The 13,032-nt window shown below is 46.5% G+C and overlaps 8 non-coding genes across 8 annotated transcripts; all 8 read left to right on the top strand.

Moving 5' to 3' along the window:
* Positions 1-661: 661 nt before the first annotated feature.
* On the top strand, positions 662-852 carry LOC142277564 (U2 spliceosomal RNA). The gene has a single exon (XR_012740709.1). It is a non-coding gene; the product is annotated as a U2 spliceosomal RNA (small nuclear RNA).
* A 1,387-nt stretch (positions 853-2,239) lies between these two features.
* LOC142277563 (U2 spliceosomal RNA) lies at positions 2,240-2,430 on the top strand. Its single transcript, XR_012740708.1, has one exon. It is a non-coding gene; the product is annotated as a U2 spliceosomal RNA (small nuclear RNA).
* Positions 2,431-3,817: 1,387 nt separating this feature from the next.
* On the top strand, positions 3,818-4,008 carry LOC142277561 (U2 spliceosomal RNA). Its single transcript, XR_012740706.1, has one exon. It is a non-coding gene; the product is annotated as a U2 spliceosomal RNA (small nuclear RNA).
* A 1,387-nt stretch (positions 4,009-5,395) lies between these two features.
* On the top strand, positions 5,396-5,586 carry LOC142277560 (U2 spliceosomal RNA). The gene has a single exon (XR_012740705.1). It is a non-coding gene; the product is annotated as a U2 spliceosomal RNA (small nuclear RNA).
* Positions 5,587-6,973: 1,387 nt separating this feature from the next.
* Positions 6,974-7,164, top strand: LOC142277559 (U2 spliceosomal RNA). The gene has a single exon (XR_012740704.1). It is a non-coding gene; the product is annotated as a U2 spliceosomal RNA (small nuclear RNA).
* Positions 7,165-8,551: 1,387 nt separating this feature from the next.
* LOC142277558 (U2 spliceosomal RNA) lies at positions 8,552-8,742 on the top strand. Its single transcript, XR_012740703.1, has one exon. It is a non-coding gene; the product is annotated as a U2 spliceosomal RNA (small nuclear RNA).
* Positions 8,743-10,129: 1,387 nt separating this feature from the next.
* Positions 10,130-10,320, top strand: LOC142277557 (U2 spliceosomal RNA). The gene has a single exon (XR_012740702.1). It is a non-coding gene; the product is annotated as a U2 spliceosomal RNA (small nuclear RNA).
* A 1,387-nt stretch (positions 10,321-11,707) lies between these two features.
* LOC142277556 (U2 spliceosomal RNA) lies at positions 11,708-11,898 on the top strand. Its single transcript, XR_012740701.1, has one exon. It is a non-coding gene; the product is annotated as a U2 spliceosomal RNA (small nuclear RNA).
* The last annotated feature ends 1,134 nt before the right edge of the window (positions 11,899-13,032 follow it).

Genomic DNA, 13,032 nt, shown 5'->3' with positions numbered 1-13,032 from the left:
TTGATAGTAAGCTTTTCTGTAGTCTGCCTGTTGATGTATTTTCCGTTTGAACTGTGCACAACATGAAGAGACGGAACACTGGCGGCTTGTCACAATGCCCCCCGATGACATCACAATAGCGCTGCTGCCTAGAAAACAAGCTGCGCAGAAGAAGTTGTTCTTTGGGTGGGAGGGTGGGCTAGTGGAAGGAGGGGGCAATCTCTTTTTTTCCCGGGTGGTAGGGGGATGACAGGAGAAGGGAAGCGGGTGGTGAGAAAGGTACAGAGGGCAGGGTTTGGGGGCTGGGAAGGAAAGGGAAAAGATTAGGGTTTGGGGATGATGAAAGGGCTTTCTACGGGTAAGGATGGCAAAGGGTGGCAGTGACGGAAAGTCAGGCAACCTGTCCTGTCCGTCTTTTTGTATCGTGAATTGGAAAGACTGCAAGGGGGAGGGGAGTTGCTTGCGCCCTAAAGGAGGAGTTATTCAGATTCATTGCAGTGGGCGGCGGCTGCAAAACGCACCATTCTTCTTGTTTTGGCTCTGCAAAGCAGCCTTTTCAAGGGTTGGCTTGGGTGACAAAATGTCTTGTGTAGGCGTGGGTTTGTCTCCCTCTCGCTCTCTCTCCCTAAGATGTGTCCGGCATAGGCCAGGGTGCCACTCGAGGCCCAAACCAATTCTGGTTATCGCTTCTCGGCCTTTTGGCTAAGATCAAGTGTAGTATCTGTTCTTATCAGTTTAATATCTGATACGTCCCCTATCTGGGGACCATATATTAAATGGATTTTTAGAACAGGGAGATGGAAAAAGAGCTTGCTCTGTCCACTCCACGCATTGACCTGGTATTGCAGTACCTCCAGGAACGGTGCACCCCTTCTTAACCCAGTTTCCAAAAGCAGAACTCAATTCACCTGATTCATATTAGCCCGATTTAATGAATTGGAAGAAAGCATACGTCTTCATATGCACCTCAATTTGGCCCATTCACTTTTCACACTTCCTCCTTTTGTTTTTTATCTTTCACACTTTTGACTTTCTTTATTCATCCAAATAGCAAACTCATCACCACTCAACCTGACCAACTCGGCTATGTCCCCGTGCTGCAGTTCTCTGTCTTATCTAGATCATTTGCAATTGAATGGAATAGATCCCTTTTGGACAAAGTGGATTCACCTGCTGCTGCAGTGACCACAGGTGTGATAACATCTAGAATTGGCATCTGGTGCGATCTCTCCGCTTCCACTCCAAAGAAAGTTACCTGTTTATTCCTATCATGCATTGGTTTTTGGGGTTTTCTTTGAGTAATGATGATCTCTTTAGTAGTCTGTTGGCGCCCTCTCCTGGAGGAATAGTTTGCTTGCTCTTGGACATTCTAAAAGAGAGGTCATGATAGACATTGAGCTTCTGAGCTCAATTGGGGACAGTCATGGGTGATGAATGTTTGCAACCTACTGCGAAGCCTCATACCGCAATATAAGGAACGTCAAATACTAAGAAAGGGCGGCCTATGAAAGAATTACTACTTTCAATAAGTACACTTAAACGGCTAATTGGGAATAGAAAAACTGTAAAAAGCCCTCTGAGAAAGCCCCCCTCTAACCTTTGATAGTAAGCTTTTCTGTAGTCTGCCTGTTGATGTATTTTCCGTTTGAACTGTGCACAACATGAAGAGACGGAACACTGGCGGCTTGTCACAATGCCCCCCGATGACATCACAATAGCGCTGCTGCCTAGAAAACAAGCTGCGCAGAAGAAGTTGTTCTTTGGGTGGGAGGGTGGGCTAGTGGAAGGAGGGGGCAATCTCTTTTTTTCCCGGGTGGTAGGGGGATGACAGGAGAAGGGAAGCGGGTGGTGAGAAAGGTACAGAGGGCAGGGTTTGGGGGCTGGGAAGGAAAGGGAAAAGATTAGGGTTTGGGGATGATGAAAGGGCTTTCTACGGGTAAGGATGGCAAAGGGTGGCAGTGACGGAAAGTCAGGCAACCTGTCCTGTCCGTCTTTTTGTATCGTGAATTGGAAAGACTGCAAGGGGGAGGGGAGTTGCTTGCGCCCTAAAGGAGGAGTTATTCAGATTCATTGCAGTGGGCGGCGGCTGCAAAACGCACCATTCTTCTTGTTTTGGCTCTGCAAAGCAGCCTTTTCAAGGGTTGGCTTGGGTGACAAAATGTCTTGTGTAGGCGTGGGTTTGTCTCCCTCTCGCTCTCTCTCCCTAAGATGTGTCCGGCATAGGCCAGGGTGCCACTCGAGGCCCAAACCAATTCTGGTTATCGCTTCTCGGCCTTTTGGCTAAGATCAAGTGTAGTATCTGTTCTTATCAGTTTAATATCTGATACGTCCCCTATCTGGGGACCATATATTAAATGGATTTTTAGAACAGGGAGATGGAAAAAGAGCTTGCTCTGTCCACTCCACGCATTGACCTGGTATTGCAGTACCTCCAGGAACGGTGCACCCCTTCTTAACCCAGTTTCCAAAAGCAGAACTCAATTCACCTGATTCATATTAGCCCGATTTAATGAATTGGAAGAAAGCATACGTCTTCATATGCACCTCAATTTGGCCCATTCACTTTTCACACTTCCTCCTTTTGTTTTTTATCTTTCACACTTTTGACTTTCTTTATTCATCCAAATAGCAAACTCATCACCACTCAACCTGACCAACTCGGCTATGTCCCCGTGCTGCAGTTCTCTGTCTTATCTAGATCATTTGCAATTGAATGGAATAGATCCCTTTTGGACAAAGTGGATTCACCTGCTGCTGCAGTGACCACAGGTGTGATAACATCTAGAATTGGCATCTGGTGCGATCTCTCCGCTTCCACTCCAAAGAAAGTTACCTGTTTATTCCTATCATGCATTGGTTTTTGGGGTTTTCTTTGAGTAATGATGATCTCTTTAGTAGTCTGTTGGCGCCCTCTCCTGGAGGAATAGTTTGCTTGCTCTTGGACATTCTAAAAGAGAGGTCATGATAGACATTGAGCTTCTGAGCTCAATTGGGGACAGTCATGGGTGATGAATGTTTGCAACCTACTGCGAAGCCTCATACCGCAATATAAGGAACGTCAAATACTAAGAAAGGGCGGCCTATGAAAGAATTACTACTTTCAATAAGTACACTTAAACGGCTAATTGGGAATAGAAAAACTGTAAAAAGCCCTCTGAGAAAGCCCCCCTCTAACCTTTGATAGTAAGCTTTTCTGTAGTCTGCCTGTTGATGTATTTTCCGTTTGAACTGTGCACAACATGAAGAGACGGAACACTGGCGGCTTGTCACAATGCCCCCCGATGACATCACAATAGCGCTGCTGCCTAGAAAACAAGCTGCGCAGAAGAAGTTGTTCTTTGGATGGGAGGGTGGGCTAGTGGAAGGAGGGGGCAATCTCTTTTTTTCCCGGGTGGTAGGGGGATGACAGGAGAAGGGAAGCGGGTGGTGAGAAAGGTACAGAGGGCAGGGTTTGGGGGCTGGGAAGGAAAGGGAAAAGATTAGGGTTTGGGGATGATGAAAGGGCTTTCTACGGGTAAGGATGGCAAAGGGTGGCAGTGACGGAAAGTCAGGCAACCTGTCCTGTCCGTCTTTTTGTATCGTGAATTGGAAAGACTGCAAGGGGGAGGGGAGTTGCTTGCGCCCTAAAGGAGGAGTTATTCAGATTCATTGCAGTGGGCGGCGGCTGCAAAACGCACCATTCTTCTTGTTTTGGCTCTGCAAAGCAGCCTTTTCAAGGGTTGGCTTGGGTGACAAAATGTCTTGTGTAGGCGTGGGTTTGTCTCCCTCTCGCTCTCTCTCCCTAAGATGTGTCCGGCATAGGCCAGGGTGCCACTCGAGGCCCAAACCAATTCTGGTTATCGCTTCTCGGCCTTTTGGCTAAGATCAAGTGTAGTATCTGTTCTTATCAGTTTAATATCTGATACGTCCCCTATCTGGGGACCATATATTAAATGGATTTTTAGAACAGGGAGATGGAAAAAGAGCTTGCTCTGTCCACTCCACGCATTGACCTGGTATTGCAGTACCTCCAGGAACGGTGCACCCCTTCTTAACCCAGTTTCCAAAAGCAGAACTCAATTCACCTGATTCATATTAGCCCGATTTAATGAATTGGAAGAAAGCATACGTCTTCATATGCACCTCAATTTGGCCCATTCACTTTTCACACTTCCTCCTTTTGTTTTTTATCTTTCACACTTTTGACTTTCTTTATTCATCCAAATAGCAAACTCATCACCACTCAACCTGACCAACTCGGCTATGTCCCCGTGCTGCAGTTCTCTGTCTTATCTAGATCATTTGCAATTGAATGGAATAGATCCCTTTTGGACAAAGTGGATTCACCTGCTGCTGCAGTGACCACAGGTGTGATAACATCTAGAATTGGCATCTGGTGCGATCTCTCCGCTTCCACTCCAAAGAAAGTTACCTGTTTATTCCTATCATGCATTGGTTTTTGGGGTTTTCTTTGAGTAATGATGATCTCTTTAGTAGTCTGTTGGCGCCCTCTCCTGGAGGAATAGTTTGCTTGCTCTTGGACATTCTAAAAGAGAGGTCATGATAGACATTGAGCTTCTGAGCTCAATTGGGGACAGTCATGGGTGATGAATGTTTGCAACCTACTGCGAAGCCTCATACCGCAATATAAGGAACGTCAAATACTAAGAAAGGGCGGCCTATGAAAGAATTACTACTTTCAATAAGTACACTTAAACGGCTAATTGGGAATAGAAAAACTGTAAAAAGCCCTCTGAGAAAGCCCCCCTCTAACCTTTGATAGTAAGCTTTTCTGTAGTCTGCCTGTTGATGTATTTTCCGTTTGAACTGTGCACAACATGAAGAGACGGAACACTGGCGGCTTGTCACAATGCCCCCCGATGACATCACAATAGCGCTGCTGCCTAGAAAACAAGCTGCGCAGAAGAAGTTGTTCTTTGGGTGGGAGGGTGGGCTAGTGGAAGGAGGGGGCAATCTCTTTTTTTCCCGGGTGGTAGGGGGATGACAGGAGAAGGGAAGCGGGTGGTGAGAAAGGTACAGAGGGCAGGGTTTGGGGGCTGGGAAGGAAAGGGAAAAGATTAGGGTTTGGGGATGATGAAAGGGCTTTCTACGGGTAAGGATGGCAAAGGGTGGCAGTGACGGAAAGTCAGGCAACCTGTCCTGTCCGTCTTTTTGTATCGTGAATTGGAAAGACTGCAAGGGGGAGGGGAGTTGCTTGCGCCCTAAAGGAGGAGTTATTCAGATTCATTGCAGTGGGCGGCGGCTGCAAAACGCACCATTCTTCTTGTTTTGGCTCTGCAAAGCAGCCTTTTCAAGGGTTGGCTTGGGTGACAAAATGTCTTGTGTAGGCGTGGGTTTGTCTCCCTCTCGCTCTCTCTCCCTAAGATGTGTCCGGCATAGGCCAGGGTGCCACTCGAGGCCCAAACCAATTCTGGTTATCGCTTCTCGGCCTTTTGGCTAAGATCAAGTGTAGTATCTGTTCTTATCAGTTTAATATCTGATACGTCCCCTATCTGGGGACCATATATTAAATGGATTTTTAGAACAGGGAGATGGAAAAAGAGCTTGCTCTGTCCACTCCACGCATTGACCTGGTATTGCAGTACCTCCAGGAACGGTGCACCCCTTCTTAACCCAGTTTCCAAAAGCAGAACTCAATTCACCTGATTCATATTAGCCCGATTTAATGAATTGGAAGAAAGCATACGTCTTCATATGCACCTCAATTTGGCCCATTCACTTTTCACACTTCCTCCTTTTGTTTTTTATCTTTCACACTTTTGACTTTCTTTATTCATCCAAATAGCAAACTCATCACCACTCAACCTGACCAACTCGGCTATGTCCCCGTGCTGCAGTTCTCTGTCTTATCTAGATCATTTGCAATTGAATGGAATAGATCCCTTTTGGACAAAGTGGATTCACCTGCTGCTGCAGTGACCACAGGTGTGATAACATCTAGAATTGGCATCTGGTGCGATCTCTCCGCTTCCACTCCAAAGAAAGTTACCTGTTTATTCCTATCATGCATTGGTTTTTGGGGTTTTCTTTGAGTAATGATGATCTCTTTAGTAGTCTGTTGGCGCCCTCTCCTGGAGGAATAGTTTGCTTGCTCTTGGACATTCTAAAAGAGAGGTCATGATAGACATTGAGCTTCTGAGCTCAATTGGGGACAGTCATGGGTGATGAATGTTTGCAACCTACTGCGAAGCCTCATACCGCAATATAAGGAACGTCAAATACTAAGAAAGGGCGGCCTATGAAAGAATTACTACTTTCAATAAGTACACTTAAACGGCTAATTGGGAATAGAAAAACTGTAAAAAGCCCTCTGAGAAAGCCCCCCTCTAACCTTTGATAGTAAGCTTTTCTGTAGTCTGCCTGTTGATGTATTTTCCGTTTGAACTGTGCACAACATGAAGAGACGGAACACTGGCGGCTTGTCACAATGCCCCCCGATGACATCACAATAGCGCTGCTGCCTAGAAAACAAGCTGCGCAGAAGAAGTTGTTCTTTGGGTGGGAGGGTGGGCTAGTGGAAGGAGGGGGCAATCTCTTTTTTTCCCGGGTGGTAGGGGGATGACAGGAGAAGGGAAGCGGGTGGTGAGAAAGGTACAGAGGGCAGGGTTTGGGGGCTGGGAAGGAAAGGGAAAAGATTAGGGTTTGGGGATGATGAAAGGGCTTTCTACGGGTAAGGATGGCAAAGGGTGGCAGTGACGGAAAGTCAGGCAACCTGTCCTGTCCGTCTTTTTGTATCGTGAATTGGAAAGACTGCAAGGGGGAGGGGAGTTGCTTGCGCCCTAAAGGAGGAGTTATTCAGATTCATTGCAGTGGGCGGCGGCTGCAAAACGCACCATTCTTCTTGTTTTGGCTCTGCAAAGCAGCCTTTTCAAGGGTTGGCTTGGGTGACAAAATGTCTTGTGTAGGCGTGGGTTTGTCTCCCTCTCGCTCTCTCTCCCTAAGATGTGTCCGGCATAGGCCAGGGTGCCACTCGAGGCCCAAACCAATTCTGGTTATCGCTTCTCGGCCTTTTGGCTAAGATCAAGTGTAGTATCTGTTCTTATCAGTTTAATATCTGATACGTCCCCTATCTGGGGACCATATATTAAATGGATTTTTAGAACAGGGAGATGGAAAAAGAGCTTGCTCTGTCCACTCCACGCATTGACCTGGTATTGCAGTACCTCCAGGAACGGTGCACCCCTTCTTAACCCAGTTTCCAAAAGCAGAACTCAATTCACCTGATTCATATTAGCCCGATTTAATGAATTGGAAGAAAGCATACGTCTTCATATGCACCTCAATTTGGCCCATTCACTTTTCACACTTCCTCCTTTTGTTTTTTATCTTTCACACTTTTGACTTTCTTTATTCATCCAAATAGCAAACTCATCACCACTCAACCTGACCAACTCGGCTATGTCCCCGTGCTGCAGTTCTCTGTCTTATCTAGATCATTTGCAATTGAATGGAATAGATCCCTTTTGGACAAAGTGGATTCACCTGCTGCTGCAGTGACCACAGGTGTGATAACATCTAGAATTGGCATCTGGTGCGATCTCTCCGCTTCCACTCCAAAGAAAGTTACCTGTTTATTCCTATCATGCATTGGTTTTTGGGGTTTTCTTTGAGTAATGATGATCTCTTTAGTAGTCTGTTGGCGCCCTCTCCTGGAGGAATAGTTTGCTTGCTCTTGGACATTCTAAAAGAGAGGTCATGATAGACATTGAGCTTCTGAGCTCAATTGGGGACAGTCATGGGTGATGAATGTTTGCAACCTACTGCGAAGCCTCATACCGCAATATAAGGAACGTCAAATACTAAGAAAGGGCGGCCTATGAAAGAATTACTACTTTCAATAAGTACACTTAAACGGCTAATTGGGAATAGAAAAACTGTAAAAAGCCCTCTGAGAAAGCCCCCCTCTAACCTTTGATAGTAAGCTTTTCTGTAGTCTGCCTGTTGATGTATTTTCCGTTTGAACTGTGCACAACATGAAGAGACGGAACACTGGCGGCTTGTCACAATGCCCCCCGATGACATCACAATAGCGCTGCTGCCTAGAAAACAAGCTGCGCAGAAGAAGTTGTTCTTTGGGTGGGAGGGTGGGCTAGTGGAAGGAGGGGGCAATCTCTTTTTTTCCCGGGTGGTAGGGGGATGACAGGAGAAGGGAAGCGGGTGGTGAGAAAGGTACAGAGGGCAGGGTTTGGGGGCTGGGAAGGAAAGGGAAAAGATTAGGGTTTGGGGATGATGAAAGGGCTTTCTACGGGTAAGGATGGCAAAGGGTGGCAGTGACGGAAAGTCAGGCAACCTGTCCTGTCCGTCTTTTTGTATCGTGAATTGGAAAGACTGCAAGGGGGAGGGGAGTTGCTTGCGCCCTAAAGGAGGAGTTATTCAGATTCATTGCAGTGGGCGGCGGCTGCAAAACGCACCATTCTTCTTGTTTTGGCTCTGCAAAGCAGCCTTTTCAAGGGTTGGCTTGGGTGACAAAATGTCTTGTGTAGGCGTGGGTTTGTCTCCCTCTCGCTCTCTCTCCCTAAGATGTGTCCGGCATAGGCCAGGGTGCCACTCGAGGCCCAAACCAATTCTGGTTATCGCTTCTCGGCCTTTTGGCTAAGATCAAGTGTAGTATCTGTTCTTATCAGTTTAATATCTGATACGTCCCCTATCTGGGGACCATATATTAAATGGATTTTTAGAACAGGGAGATGGAAAAAGAGCTTGCTCTGTCCACTCCACGCATTGACCTGGTATTGCAGTACCTCCAGGAACGGTGCACCCCTTCTTAACCCAGTTTCCAAAAGCAGAACTCAATTCACCTGATTCATATTAGCCCGATTTAATGAATTGGAAGAAAGCATACGTCTTCATATGCACCTCAATTTGGCCCATTCACTTTTCACACTTCCTCCTTTTGTTTTTTATCTTTCACACTTTTGACTTTCTTTATTCATCCAAATAGCAAACTCATCACCACTCAACCTGACCAACTCGGCTATGTCCCCGTGCTGCAGTTCTCTGTCTTATCTAGATCATTTGCAATTGAATGGAATAGATCCCTTTTGGACAAAGTGGATTCACCTGCTGCTGCAGTGACCACAGGTGTGATAACATCTAGAATTGGCATCTGGTGCGATCTCTCCGCTTCCACTCCAAAGAAAGTTACCTGTTTATTCCTATCATGCATTGGTTTTTGGGGTTTTCTTTGAGTAATGATGATCTCTTTAGTAGTCTGTTGGCGCCCTCTCCTGGAGGAATAGTTTGCTTGCTCTTGGACATTCTAAAAGAGAGGTCATGATAGACATTGAGCTTCTGAGCTCAATTGGGGACAGTCATGGGTGATGAATGTTTGCAACCTACTGCGAAGCCTCATACCGCAATATAAGGAACGTCAAATACTAAGAAAGGGCGGCCTATGAAAGAATTACTACTTTCAATAAGTACACTTAAACGGCTAATTGGGAATAGAAAAACTGTAAAAAGCCCTCTGAGAAAGCCCCCCTCTAACCTTTGATAGTAAGCTTTTCTGTAGTCTGCCTGTTGATGTATTTTCCGTTTGAACTGTGCACAACATGAAGAGACGGAACACTGGCGGCTTGTCACAATGCCCCCCGATGACATCACAATAGCGCTGCTGCCTAGAAAACAAGCTGCGCAGAAGAAGTTGTTCTTTGGGTGGGAGGGTGGGCTAGTGGAAGGAGGGGGCAATCTCTTTTTTTCCCGGGTGGTAGGGGGATGACAGGAGAAGGGAAGCGGGTGGTGAGAAAGGTACAGAGGGCAGGGTTTGGGGGCTGGGAAGGAAAGGGAAAAGATTAGGGTTTGGGGATGATGAAAGGGCTTTCTACGGGTAAGGATGGCAAAGGGTGGCAGTGACGGAAAGTCAGGCAACCTGTCCTGTCCGTCTTTTTGTATCGTGAATTGGAAAGACTGCAAGGGGGAGGGGAGTTGCTTGCGCCCTAAAGGAGGAGTTATTCAGATTCATTGCAGTGGGCGGCGGCTGCAAAACGCACCATTCTTCTTGTTTTGGCTCTGCAAAGCAGCCTTTTCAAGGGTTGGCTTGGGTGACAAAATGTCTTGTGTAGGCGTGGGTTTGTCTCCCTCTCGCTCTCTCTCCCTAAGATGTGTCCGGCATAGGCCAGGGTGCCACTCGAGGCCCAAACCAATTCTGGTTATCGCTTCTCGGCCTTTTGGCTAAGATCAAGTGTAGTATCTGTTCTTATCAGTTTAATATCTGATACGTCCCCTATCTGGGGACCATATATTAAATGGATTTTTAGAACAGGGAGATGGAAAAAGAGCTTGCTCTGTCCACTCCACGCATTGACCTGGTATTGCAGTACCTCCAGGAACGGTGCACCCCTTCTTAACCCAGTTTCCAAAAGCAGAACTCAATTCACCTGATTCATATTAGCCCGATTTAATGAATTGGAAGAAAGCATACGTCTTCATATGCACCTCAATTTGGCCCATTCACTTTTCACACTTCCTCCTTTTGTTTTTTATCTTTCACACTTTTGACTTTCTTTATTCATCCAAATAGCAAACTCATCACCACTCAACCTGACCAACTCGGCTATGTCCCCGTGCTGCAGTTCTCTGTCTTATCTAGATCATTTGCAATTGAATGGAATAGATCCCTTTTGGACAAAGTGGATTCACCTGCTGCTGCAGTGACCACAGGTGTGATAACATCTAGAATTGGCATCTGGTGCGATCTCTCCGCTTCCACTCCAAAGAAAGTTACCTGTTTATTCCTATCATGCATTGGTTTTTGGGGTTTTCTTTGAGTAATGATGATCTCTTTAGTAGTCTGTTGGCGCCCTCTCCTGGAGGAATAGTTTGCTTGCTCTTGGACATTCTAAAAGAGAGGTCATGATAGACATTGAGCTTCTGAGCTCAATTGGGGACAGTCATGGGTGATGAATGTTTGCAACCTACTGCGAAGCCTCATACCGCAATATAAGGAACGTCAAATACTAAGAAAGGGCGGCCTATGAAAGAATTACTACTTTCAATAAGTACACTTAAACGGCTAATTGGGAATAGAAAAACTGTAAAAAGCCCTCTGAGAAAGCCCCCCTCTAACCTTTGATAGTAAGCTTTTCTGTAGTCTGCCTGTTGATGTATTTTCCGTTTGAACTGTGCACAACATGAAGAGACGGAACACTGGCGGCTTGTCACAATGCCCCCCGATGACATCACAATAGCGCTGCTGCCTAGAAAACAAGCTGCGCAGAAGAAGTTGTTCTTTGGGTGGGAGGGTGGGCTAGTGGAAGGAGGGGGCAATCTCTTTTTTTCCCGGGTGGTAGGGGGATGACAGGAGAAGGGAAGCGGGTGGTGAGAAAGGTACAGAGGGCAGGGTTTGGGGGCTGGGAAGGAAAGGGAAAAGATTAGGGTTTGGGGATGATGAAAGGGCTTTCTACGGGTAAGGATGGCAAAGGGTGGCAGTGACGGAAAGTCAGGCAACCTGTCCTGTCCGTCTTTTTGTATCGTGAATTGGAAAGACTGCAAGGGGGAGGGGAGTTGCTTGCGCCCTAAAGGAGGAGTTATTCAGATTCATTGCAGTGGGCGGCGGCTGCAAAACGCACCATTCTTCTTGTTTTGGCTCTGCAAAGCAGCCTTTTCAAGGGTTGGCTTGGGTGACAAAATGTCTTGTGTAGGCGTGGGTTTGTCTCCCTCTCGCTCTCTCTCCCTAAGATGTGTCCGGCATAGGCCAGGGTGCCACTCGAGGCCCAAACCAATTCTGGTTATCGCTTCTCGGCCTTTTGGCTAAGATCAAGTGTAGTATCTGTTCTTATCAGTTTAATATCTGATACGTCCCCTATCTGGGGACCATATATTAAATGGATTTTTAGAACAGGGAGATGGAAAAAGAGCTTGCTCTGTCCACTCCACGCATTGACCTGGTATTGCAGTACCTCCAGGAACGGTGCACCCCTTCTTAACCCAGTTTCCAAAAGCAGAACTCAATTCACCTGATTCATATTAGCCCGATTTAATGAATTGGAAGAAAGCATACGTCTTCATATGCACCTCAATTTGGCCCATTCACTTTTCACACTTCCTCCTTTTGTTTTTTATCTTTCACACTTTTGACTTTCTTTATTCATCCAAATAGCAAACTCATCACCACTCAACCTGACCAACTCGGCTATGTCCCCGTGCTGCAGTTCTCTGTCTTATCTAGATCATTTGCAATTGAATGGAATAGATCCCTTTTGGACAAAGTGGATTCACCTGCTGCTGCAGTGACCACAGGTGTGATAACATCTAGAATTGGCATCTGGTGCGATCTCTCCGCTTCCACTCCAAAGAAAGTTACCTGTTTATTCCTATCATGCATTGGTTTTTGGGGTTTTCTTTGAGTAATGATGATCTCTTTAGTAGTCTGTTGGCGCCCTCTCCTGGAGGAATAGTTTGCTTGCTCTTGGACATTCTAAAAGAGAGGTCATGATAGACATTGAGCTTCTGAGCTCAATTGGGGACAGTCATGGGTGATGAATGTTTGCAACCTACTGCGAAGCCTCATACCGCAATATAAGGAACGTCAAATACTAAGAAAGGGCGGCCTATGAAAGAATTACTACTTTCAATAAGTACACTTAAACGGCTAATTGGGAATAGAAAAACTGTAAAAAGCCCTCTGAGAAAGCCCCCCTCTAACCTTTGATAGTAAGCTTTTCTGTAGTCTGCCTGTTGATGTATTTTCCGTTTGAACTGTGCACAACATGAAGAGACGGAACACTGGCGGCTTGTCACAATGCCCCCCGATGACATCACAATAGCGCTGCTGCCTAGAAAACAAGCTGCGCAGAAGAAGTTGTTCTTTGGGTGGGAGGGTGGGCTAGTGGAAGGAGGGGGCAATCTCTTTTTTTCCCGGGTGGTAGGGGGATGACAGGAGAAGGGAAGCGGGTGGTGAGAAAGGTACAGAGGGCAGGGTTTGGGGGCTGGGAAGGAAAGGGAAAAGATTAGGGTTTGGGGATGATGAAAGGGCTTTCTACGGGTAAGGATGGCAAAGGGTGGCAGTGACGGAAAGTCAGGCAACCTGTCCTGTCCGTCTTTTTGTATCGTGAA

The sequence above is a fragment of the Anomaloglossus baeobatrachus genome, unplaced genomic scaffold (genome assembly GCF_048569485.1).
Source record: "Anomaloglossus baeobatrachus isolate aAnoBae1 unplaced genomic scaffold, aAnoBae1.hap1 Scaffold_4100, whole genome shotgun sequence".
In the NCBI taxonomy this organism is placed as follows: Eukaryota; Metazoa; Chordata; class Amphibia; order Anura; family Aromobatidae; genus Anomaloglossus; species Anomaloglossus baeobatrachus.
This window is presented reverse-complemented; position numbering and strand designations above follow the sequence as displayed.